Genomic DNA, 7,997 nt, shown 5'->3' on the forward strand with positions numbered 1-7,997 from the left:
AAGATGGCGGTTGGACTAAATCCATAACATTGTAGTTTCCCAATTAGAAGATTGTGATCTATGACATCGAATGCTGCACTAAAATCTAGTAACACTGTACCAGTCATCTTAGAATGATCCATCTCCTTAAAGCAGTCATCAGTCATTTATGTAAGGGCGGAACCAGTGGAGTAGTTACGTCTATAAGCATGTTGAAATATTGTGTTCAAACCATTACAGTCAAAGTAATCCTGTATTTGTGAGTGGACTATTCTCTCCATCAAGATTAGATTACAGGTTCCAGTAGATTAGATAGAGGCAGCTGGGTGTGGCGCCCCAGAGCAGGTTCCAGTAGATTAGATAGAGGCAGCTGGGTGTGGCGCCCCAGAGCATTCTGGATCAGATGTGTCAGGCTGTGGCTCCTCCCATCTTCTGTGGTGTGGTATGTGGCTCCTCCCCTCCTCTGTAGGCACTCCCCTCCTCTGTGTGGCATGGTCTGTAGCCCCTCCCATTCTCTGTAGCCCCTCCCCTCCTCTGTGACGTGGTCTGTAGCCCCTCCCCTCCTCTGTGGCGTGGTCTGTAGCCCCTCCCATTCTCTGTGGCGTGGACTGTGGCCCCTCCCCTCCTCTGTGACGTGGTCTGTAGCCCCTCCCCTCCTCTGAAGTGTGGACTGTAGCCCCTCCCCTCCTCTGTGCTGTGGTCTGTAGCCCCTCCCATTCTCTGTGGCCCCTCCCCTCCTCTGTGGCGTGGTCTGTAGCCCCTCCCATTCTCTGTGGCTCCTCCCCTCCTCTGTAGTGTGGACTGTATCCCTTCCCCTCTTCTGTGCTGTGGTCTGTAGCCCCTCCCATTCTCTGTGGCTCCTCCCTTCCTCTGTGGCGTGGTCTGTAGCCCCTCCCCTCCTCTGTGGCCCCTCCCCTCCTCTGTAGTGTGGACTGTAGCCCCTCCCCTCCTCTGTGCTGTGGTCTGTAGCCCCTCCCATTTTATGGGCAAATTATTGATTGGCGCAGATAGTGGGCTGTGTGGGGAGGCTGATCTGGCCTCTGACTGGTCACTGACTGCAGCTTTCCACTTTTCAATGATTGCTAACGAGTCCAGTTATCGGTAGAATATCTGGCACATAGAGTGTGGCTTAGGCTACTTGGACTTTCTTCCATGTTAACTCACTTCACGGAGTTGGCGAGCTACAGTTTTCTTCTTTAATGGGCTGGATGAGTTTTTCATGGTCCTGACTATACGCTCCCGATGACATTATGTTCAAGTGCAGCTGGATTTGAAAGGAAGCGCGCCCCTATTCCCATGTTTTGTTGCGCTTTATTCCAGACTAGATGTGACAGAACCTTGAAACTATATTCACTACAGGTGTGTGTGTGTGTGTGTGTGTTTGTGTGTGTAAGACACACAAGTCTTGTAAGCACATATGTTTTAGTGGGAGAGAGTGCAGAGTGTGTATGTGTGTGTGTGTGTGTGAGAGAGAGAGGGAGTGTGCTATGTGTGTGTGTGTGTGTGTGTGTGTGTGAGAGAGAGAGAGAGGGAGGGAGGGAGCATGGTGTGTGTGTGTGTGAGAGAGAGAGAGAGAGAGAGAGAGAGAGAGAGAGAGGGAGTGTGTGTGTGTGTGAGAGAGAGAGGGAGCATGGTGTGTGTGTGTGTGTGTGACTGTGTGTGTGTGTAAGGAGTGTGTGTGTGTGTGTGTGTGAGAGAGAGAGAGAGAGAGAGAGAGGGAGCAAGCGTGGTGTGTGTGTGTGTGTGTGAGAGAGAGAGAGAGGGAGCGTGGTGTGTGTGTGTGTGTGTGAGAGAGAGAGAGAGGGAGCGTGGTGTGTGTGTGTGTGTGAGAGAGAGAGAGAGAGAGAGAGAGAGAGAGAGGGAGTGTGTGTGTGTGTGTGTGTGAGAGAGAGGGAGCATGGTGTGTGTGTGTGTGACTGTGTGTGTGTAAGGAGTGTGTGTGTGTGTGAGAGAGAGAGAGAGAGAGAGAGAGAGAGAGGGAGCGTGGTGTGTGTGAGTGAGAGAGAGAGAGGGAGGGAGGGAGCATGGTGTGTGTGTGTAAGGACAGTGTGCGTGTGTGTGTGAGGAGAGTGTGTGTGTGTGTGTGTGTGAGAAGAGTGTGTGTGAGGAGAGAGTGTGTGTGTGTGAGGAGAGTGTGTGTGTGTGTGTGTGTGAGGAGAGTGTGTGTGTGTGTGTGTGTGTGTGAGGAGAGTGTGTGTGTGTGAGAAGAGTGTGTGTTGGCGTGGGGCCTGCTGGCAGAGTGCCCGCTGCTCCCGCTGCTGTGGAGCTCTCTGTCAACCAGGATAGAGAGAGAGAGAGAGAGAGAGAGAGAGAGAGAGACAGAGAGAGAGGGCTTCCCTGAGAGAGAGAGAGAGAGAGAGAGAGAGAGGGCTTCCCTGAGAGAGAGAGAGAGAGAGAGAGAGAGAGAGAGAGAGGGGGGGCTTCCCTGAGAGATAGAGAGAGAAAGAGGGCTTCCCTGAGAGAGAGAGAGAGAGAGAGAGAGAGAGAGAGAGAGTGAGAGAGAGAGAGAGGGCTTCCCTGAGAGAGAGAGAGAGAGAGAGAGAGAGAGAGAGGGGGCTTCCCTGAGAGAGAGAAAGAGAGAGAGAGAGGGCTTCCCTGAGAGAGAGAGAGAGAGAGAGAGAGAGAGAGAGAGAGAGAGAGAGGGCTTCCCTGAGAGAGAGAGAGAGAGAGAGAGAGAGAGAGAGAGAGAGAGAGAGGGCTTCCCTGATAGAGAGAGGGCTTTCCCCAGACTACACACACACACACACACACACACACACACACACACACACACCTACACACACACACACACACCTATACACACACACCTATACACACACACACCTACACACACACACACCTATACACACACACACCTATACACACACACACACACACACCTACACACACACCTATACACACACACACACACACACACCTATCAGTCCCTCCAGAAAAACGCGGGCAAAAATCCTTGATTATGCAGGCAAAAATCCTTGATTATGCAATGTAATATGCAGGGTTTTTATGTGATTTTATGCGTTGAAAATGCGGGGATTTTCTGAAGTTGCGGGAACTTGCGAATATTGCGAGAATATGCGAAAAATGCAAGAACCTGTCCTGTATTTTCGTGCACACCCCACTCTAATGCATATAGCCTACTACACTAGCCTACACTAGTACGTCTTCACATGCTTGGAATGATAGGAGAAATAACAAAACCATAGCCTATGCGAGAGCGCCTAGACCAGGTACGGTATAGACCGGTGTCATGATTGAAGGCAGCCTTAAAAGGCAGCCTTGGAACTTATAAACAACCCCCGATGTCTGGTCTCTGTGGTCGTCCAGATCATTTGTTATTTCCAAGTTTATCAGACCAAACATTTTGCCCATGTCTATGATCTGATGTTTATTGATTTGATCTTAATATAATCGATGCAGCTGTGCTTTAGCCTACTCTTATTGGCTATTTATTTCCTTCATTCATAATGAGAATAGCAGAGGACTTTGAACTTGATACATTAAACATAAATTGGTGTAATTCACTAGAATGCAGGAAATGAGATGTCTGACACTCATAATCTCATGGGGACCCCCAGACCCCTGCTTGATTTGTGTTCCGTGAGCATGGGACTGCTGGCAAGGTGTCCCTTATTTTTCCCCATTGAAGGTGGCAACCCTACAAACGAGGTGAAAAACATAAAAACTTGAAGCAGAAAAATGCGGGAAGTATGAAATCAAGCGAGCCCGCATATTCCACGTTTTTTGCGCGGAGGTCAGTGATTATCGCGATGAAAATGAGCTCTTTCTAAAATTATGTGACCCTTGCATAATCTGCGCCTTTTGCCTGATTATGCAATGAATTATGCGATCGCATAATTATGTTTTTCTGGAGGGACTGACCTATACACACACACACACACACACACACACACACACCTATACACACACACACACACCTACACACACACACACCTATACACACACACACACACACACCTATACACACCTATACACACACACACACACCTATACAATCACACACCTATGCCCACACTAGGGCATTCACGACTAGACAGACTCCGCAGAGGGGATTCAGGAAGTGGAACTACTTACGGTAGCTATTGTTATTGTTTATTTTGCCTACCTAGTTCGCGGAAGTTTACACACCTATGTGCTGCGACTAAATAGTTCTATGCTAAATATTTAAAAAAGCCTTTCCAGATAAACTAGAATCTTACTTTATGGCGAATTATATGTCAGAACGCCAACTAACACCTAGTTTCTTGTCTTTGAAATTGAGAGTTTAACATGATTTTTCTCAGTGCCCACCCACATCCATTGTATGACCAAAATGGTGGTAGAGCAATTATCAGACTTTCTCGAAAGTGCTAGTTTTGTCAATGTTTTGATCTGAACCATTGTATATGATCATAAGTAATCTTAAAACAGAGCTTAACATGCGTTTTCCCTTTACTTCTCCTTTAACATTGTAGGCCAGGTAAAAGGATTCTAGCTTACGGAAGTCAAGACCAAATCAAATCAAGACCAAATCAAGACCTGGAGCGGTGGGCTAATACGCCTAGTAGCCTAGTAGGCTAGTAGCCTAAACACTGATTAGTGAAGTAGGGGAGTAGGCTATTGAATGCTGTGCCCTAAGGGGGTGTATTTTATCGTCCTGTCATTCCTCTTCGTGGTGCTTGGCCATTGTTGTCATATAATGGCTCAGTAGTTTATTTAGTGTGTCCCTAAAAGCTTGGTTGTTTCGGCCTAAATATTGCCCTCTTATTCGCTCGCTCTCAAATTATTGGCCTTTGTTGATGTGTTAAAAAAAGCATCAGTAGCCTAGGCTACTATAGTTTTCCTGTATGTTTTTACTTATAAATGCCAATGCTCAGCGCCCTTCTGGTGCTGTGAAACCCATCGGGGCATGCATTGAAAGCGCACCCCCCAAAAAATCGTGCGCGCTGCGTGCTCCGTATGCGTGCTTTGTTGGTCCTGGCTTACCCGGTTCTAGGACCAACCAGACTCCACTGACCCCTACGTGCGTAGTTTCTCTCCCTATCTGCGTGTGTGTGTACGGTAGAGATGCGAATATTGCGGATATATCCGCAGATATCCGCATCCGCGGGTGGGTGGGCCAATAAAAATCAACATTGTGATTAATTTCGGGTGGATTGCGGGTGGATTTGTCAGTTATATTCGTATTTAATAACTACTTTAATTATATATATTATATTTTAACAACTGCGAGAAAGCACGAAACCTGCTAGCAGCTCACTCAAATACCCTCGACCGTCAACCGAGATCCTGCGAAAGCAAGCCTATAATCTTTAAATTGTTTCAGTCAAGAAAATGTGCCTATATGAAAAGCAAATGAGCACGAACGGCTGGACATAATTTAAATGTAAATAGGGGAGGACCGGGACGGATGAAACAGGGGGACGAATGAAACGCGCTTGTTTCATCCACAATAGGGAGACCTCCAATCACGTACTTATACATGCTTATGCAAGTTACTGTGGACGAGCTTCATTCGAAATTTGAGCACCATCGGACAGTTTTTGACGGAGCTAGCAACTGAAAACGTATTTTGCGCCACATAAGTAAAATTGTGGTCCTACATGTATTTTTCGATTGTAGAATTGTGCTTACTTCTCAATGTTTGTAAACACATGTCATTTTATTAGCACATCTAGTGACTGCATGATAGCCTAGTTTTCAAGTTTCTTGCAAGCAAGTGTTTGGAGCTAGCCAGGCAAATGTAAAAGGAGTGCCAGGCGAGTGAAACAGAGCCAGCTGCGGGTGGACGCGTAGCTAAATGGCTCCTGCGCTTAGAACGACAGGGGCGCTTGACATTTTGCCCATGGTTTTCAAATGTATAGCATCAATTGCATTAATGGAAACATTACATTGGGTCTAATCATACATGTGTTGAAAGTGTTATTACAAACCCCAAATAGACCGCTACGAAACACAATAAGCAAAATCTCACTGTTTCACTCGTCCCACTCCTCTGTTTCACTCACCCCGCACGGCAGGGACGAGAGAAACAATGCACATCTTCTGTTCTCGGCCGTCTTGAATTGAACTGTTACACCACAGAACGAAAATTACAACTAATAATAGTAAAGGACATGTACAAGTTGTTTGTCATCAAAAAATGTAATCTCCATCTTTATTAATTTCTGTGTAAATCTGATCAAACCAAAAAGTGTTTAATTCGTCCCGGTCCTCCCCTACAATAACTTCATGTTTGACGGGTTGGGTGCGGGTCTCTAAATTTTAGAAGATAACTAGAAAGTACATTTCCTGGAGAAAATGTGAGGTGGGATAGCTGCTGCAGCTGTATGTAACAGCAACTGCTTGTACTACTACGGACCAGGCAATCTCCATGCACCCACCGGCGAAGACCGTGTGTCTCTAGTCCACTCAGGGGCTGAATTGTGGGGTCCCTGGTGTGGACAGTGGCATGGTGGCGAGACTCCGCTCCCTAAGGTCAGAGCTGGTCGGGGGCAGTGCAATGACCTCTGGCCAATCTCCATGCACCCACCAGTAAAGACCGTGTGTCTCTAGCCTACTCAGGGGCTGAGTTGTGGGGCCCGTGGCGTGGATAGTGGCGTGGTGGTGAGACCACACCGTCAGGTCAGAGCCAGTCGGGGACAGTGTACCCCTCTCCGGGCCACCTACCTGACTTCACCGGTGAAGACCATGTGTCTCCAGCCCACTCAGCGGCTGAATTGTGGGGTCCATGGCGCGGACAGTGGCGTGGTGGCGAGACTCCGCCCCCTCAGGTCAGAGCCAGTCGGGGACAGTGTACCCCTCTCCGGGCCACCTACCTGACTCCACCATGAAGACCTCCGGGCAGTCTCCTTGCACCCACTGGTGAAGACTGTGTCTCTAGCTCAATCAGGGGCTGAGTTGTGGGGTCTGTGGCATGGTGGCGAGACTCCGCCCGCTTGGTTCAGAGCCAGGCGTGAACAGTGTAGCCCGCACCGGGCTATTCACCTGCCTTCACCAGTGAAGACCGTGTGTCTCCAGCCCACTCAAGGGCTGAGTTGTGGTATCCGTAGCATGTTCAGTGGTTTGGTGGCGAGACTCCGCCCCCTTGGGTCAGAGCCGGTCGTGGACAGTGTAGGCCATGCCGGGCTACCCACCTGCCTTCACCAGTGAAGACCGTGTGTCTCTAGCCACCTCAGAGGCTGTGTTGTGAGGTCCGTGGCTTGGATAGTGGCGTGATGGCGAGACTCCGCCCCCTCCGGTCAGAGCAGGTCAGGGGCAGTGCAATCTCCATGCACCCAACAGTGAAGACCGTGTGTCTGTAGCTCACTCAGGGGCTGAGATGTGGGGACGGTGGCGTGGATAGTGGCGTGGTGGCGAGACTCCGCCCCCTCAGGTCAGAGGTCGTGGGGGGCAGGTCAGTGATTGCCAGGCCATCCCCATGCACCCCTCATTGGAGACTGTGTCTCTATAGCCCACCCCGGGCCGAGCAGTAGCTGTGGAGGTGTTGTATGGAATTTGAGGTTAGAAGCAGTAGCAGTGAAAAGCAGTAGGTGTTTGTTATAAGTACTGCTAGTACTACACTCAAAAATAGATTAGACCACTCATCATAACTCATAGTTTTATTGAGTTCAATAGCTGAAAGAGGAGAAAAGATATTAATATGAGTTTGCAGCCTGAAAAAGAGTGTCATTCTGAATATTTCTTTGAATATAAGGAAGGAAGGAAGGAAGGAAGGAAAGAAAGAAAGAAAGAAAGAAAGAAAGAAAGAAAGAAAGAAAGAAAGATGGATGGATGGATGGATGGATGGATGGATGGATGGAAGGATGGATGGATGGAAGGAAGGAATGCTACCACAGTAGTCATAAAAGGGTGCCTGTACAGAGAGCCTGCACGTGTCCCCAAATTCAAATCCCAACTGACACTGTGAGCATCCTCTCATTCACTTCAATGGAAAGGCATGTTGGCTTCAGACAGCTCTCTCTCAAAAAGTATAAAGGTCACAGCCTAGATATTGACACCGTAGGAATCCTGAGAAA

Source organism: Borostomias antarcticus, assembly GCF_949987555.1.
Source record: "Borostomias antarcticus genome assembly, chromosome: 3".
Taxonomy (NCBI): Eukaryota; Metazoa; Chordata; class Actinopteri; order Stomiiformes; family Stomiidae; genus Borostomias; species Borostomias antarcticus.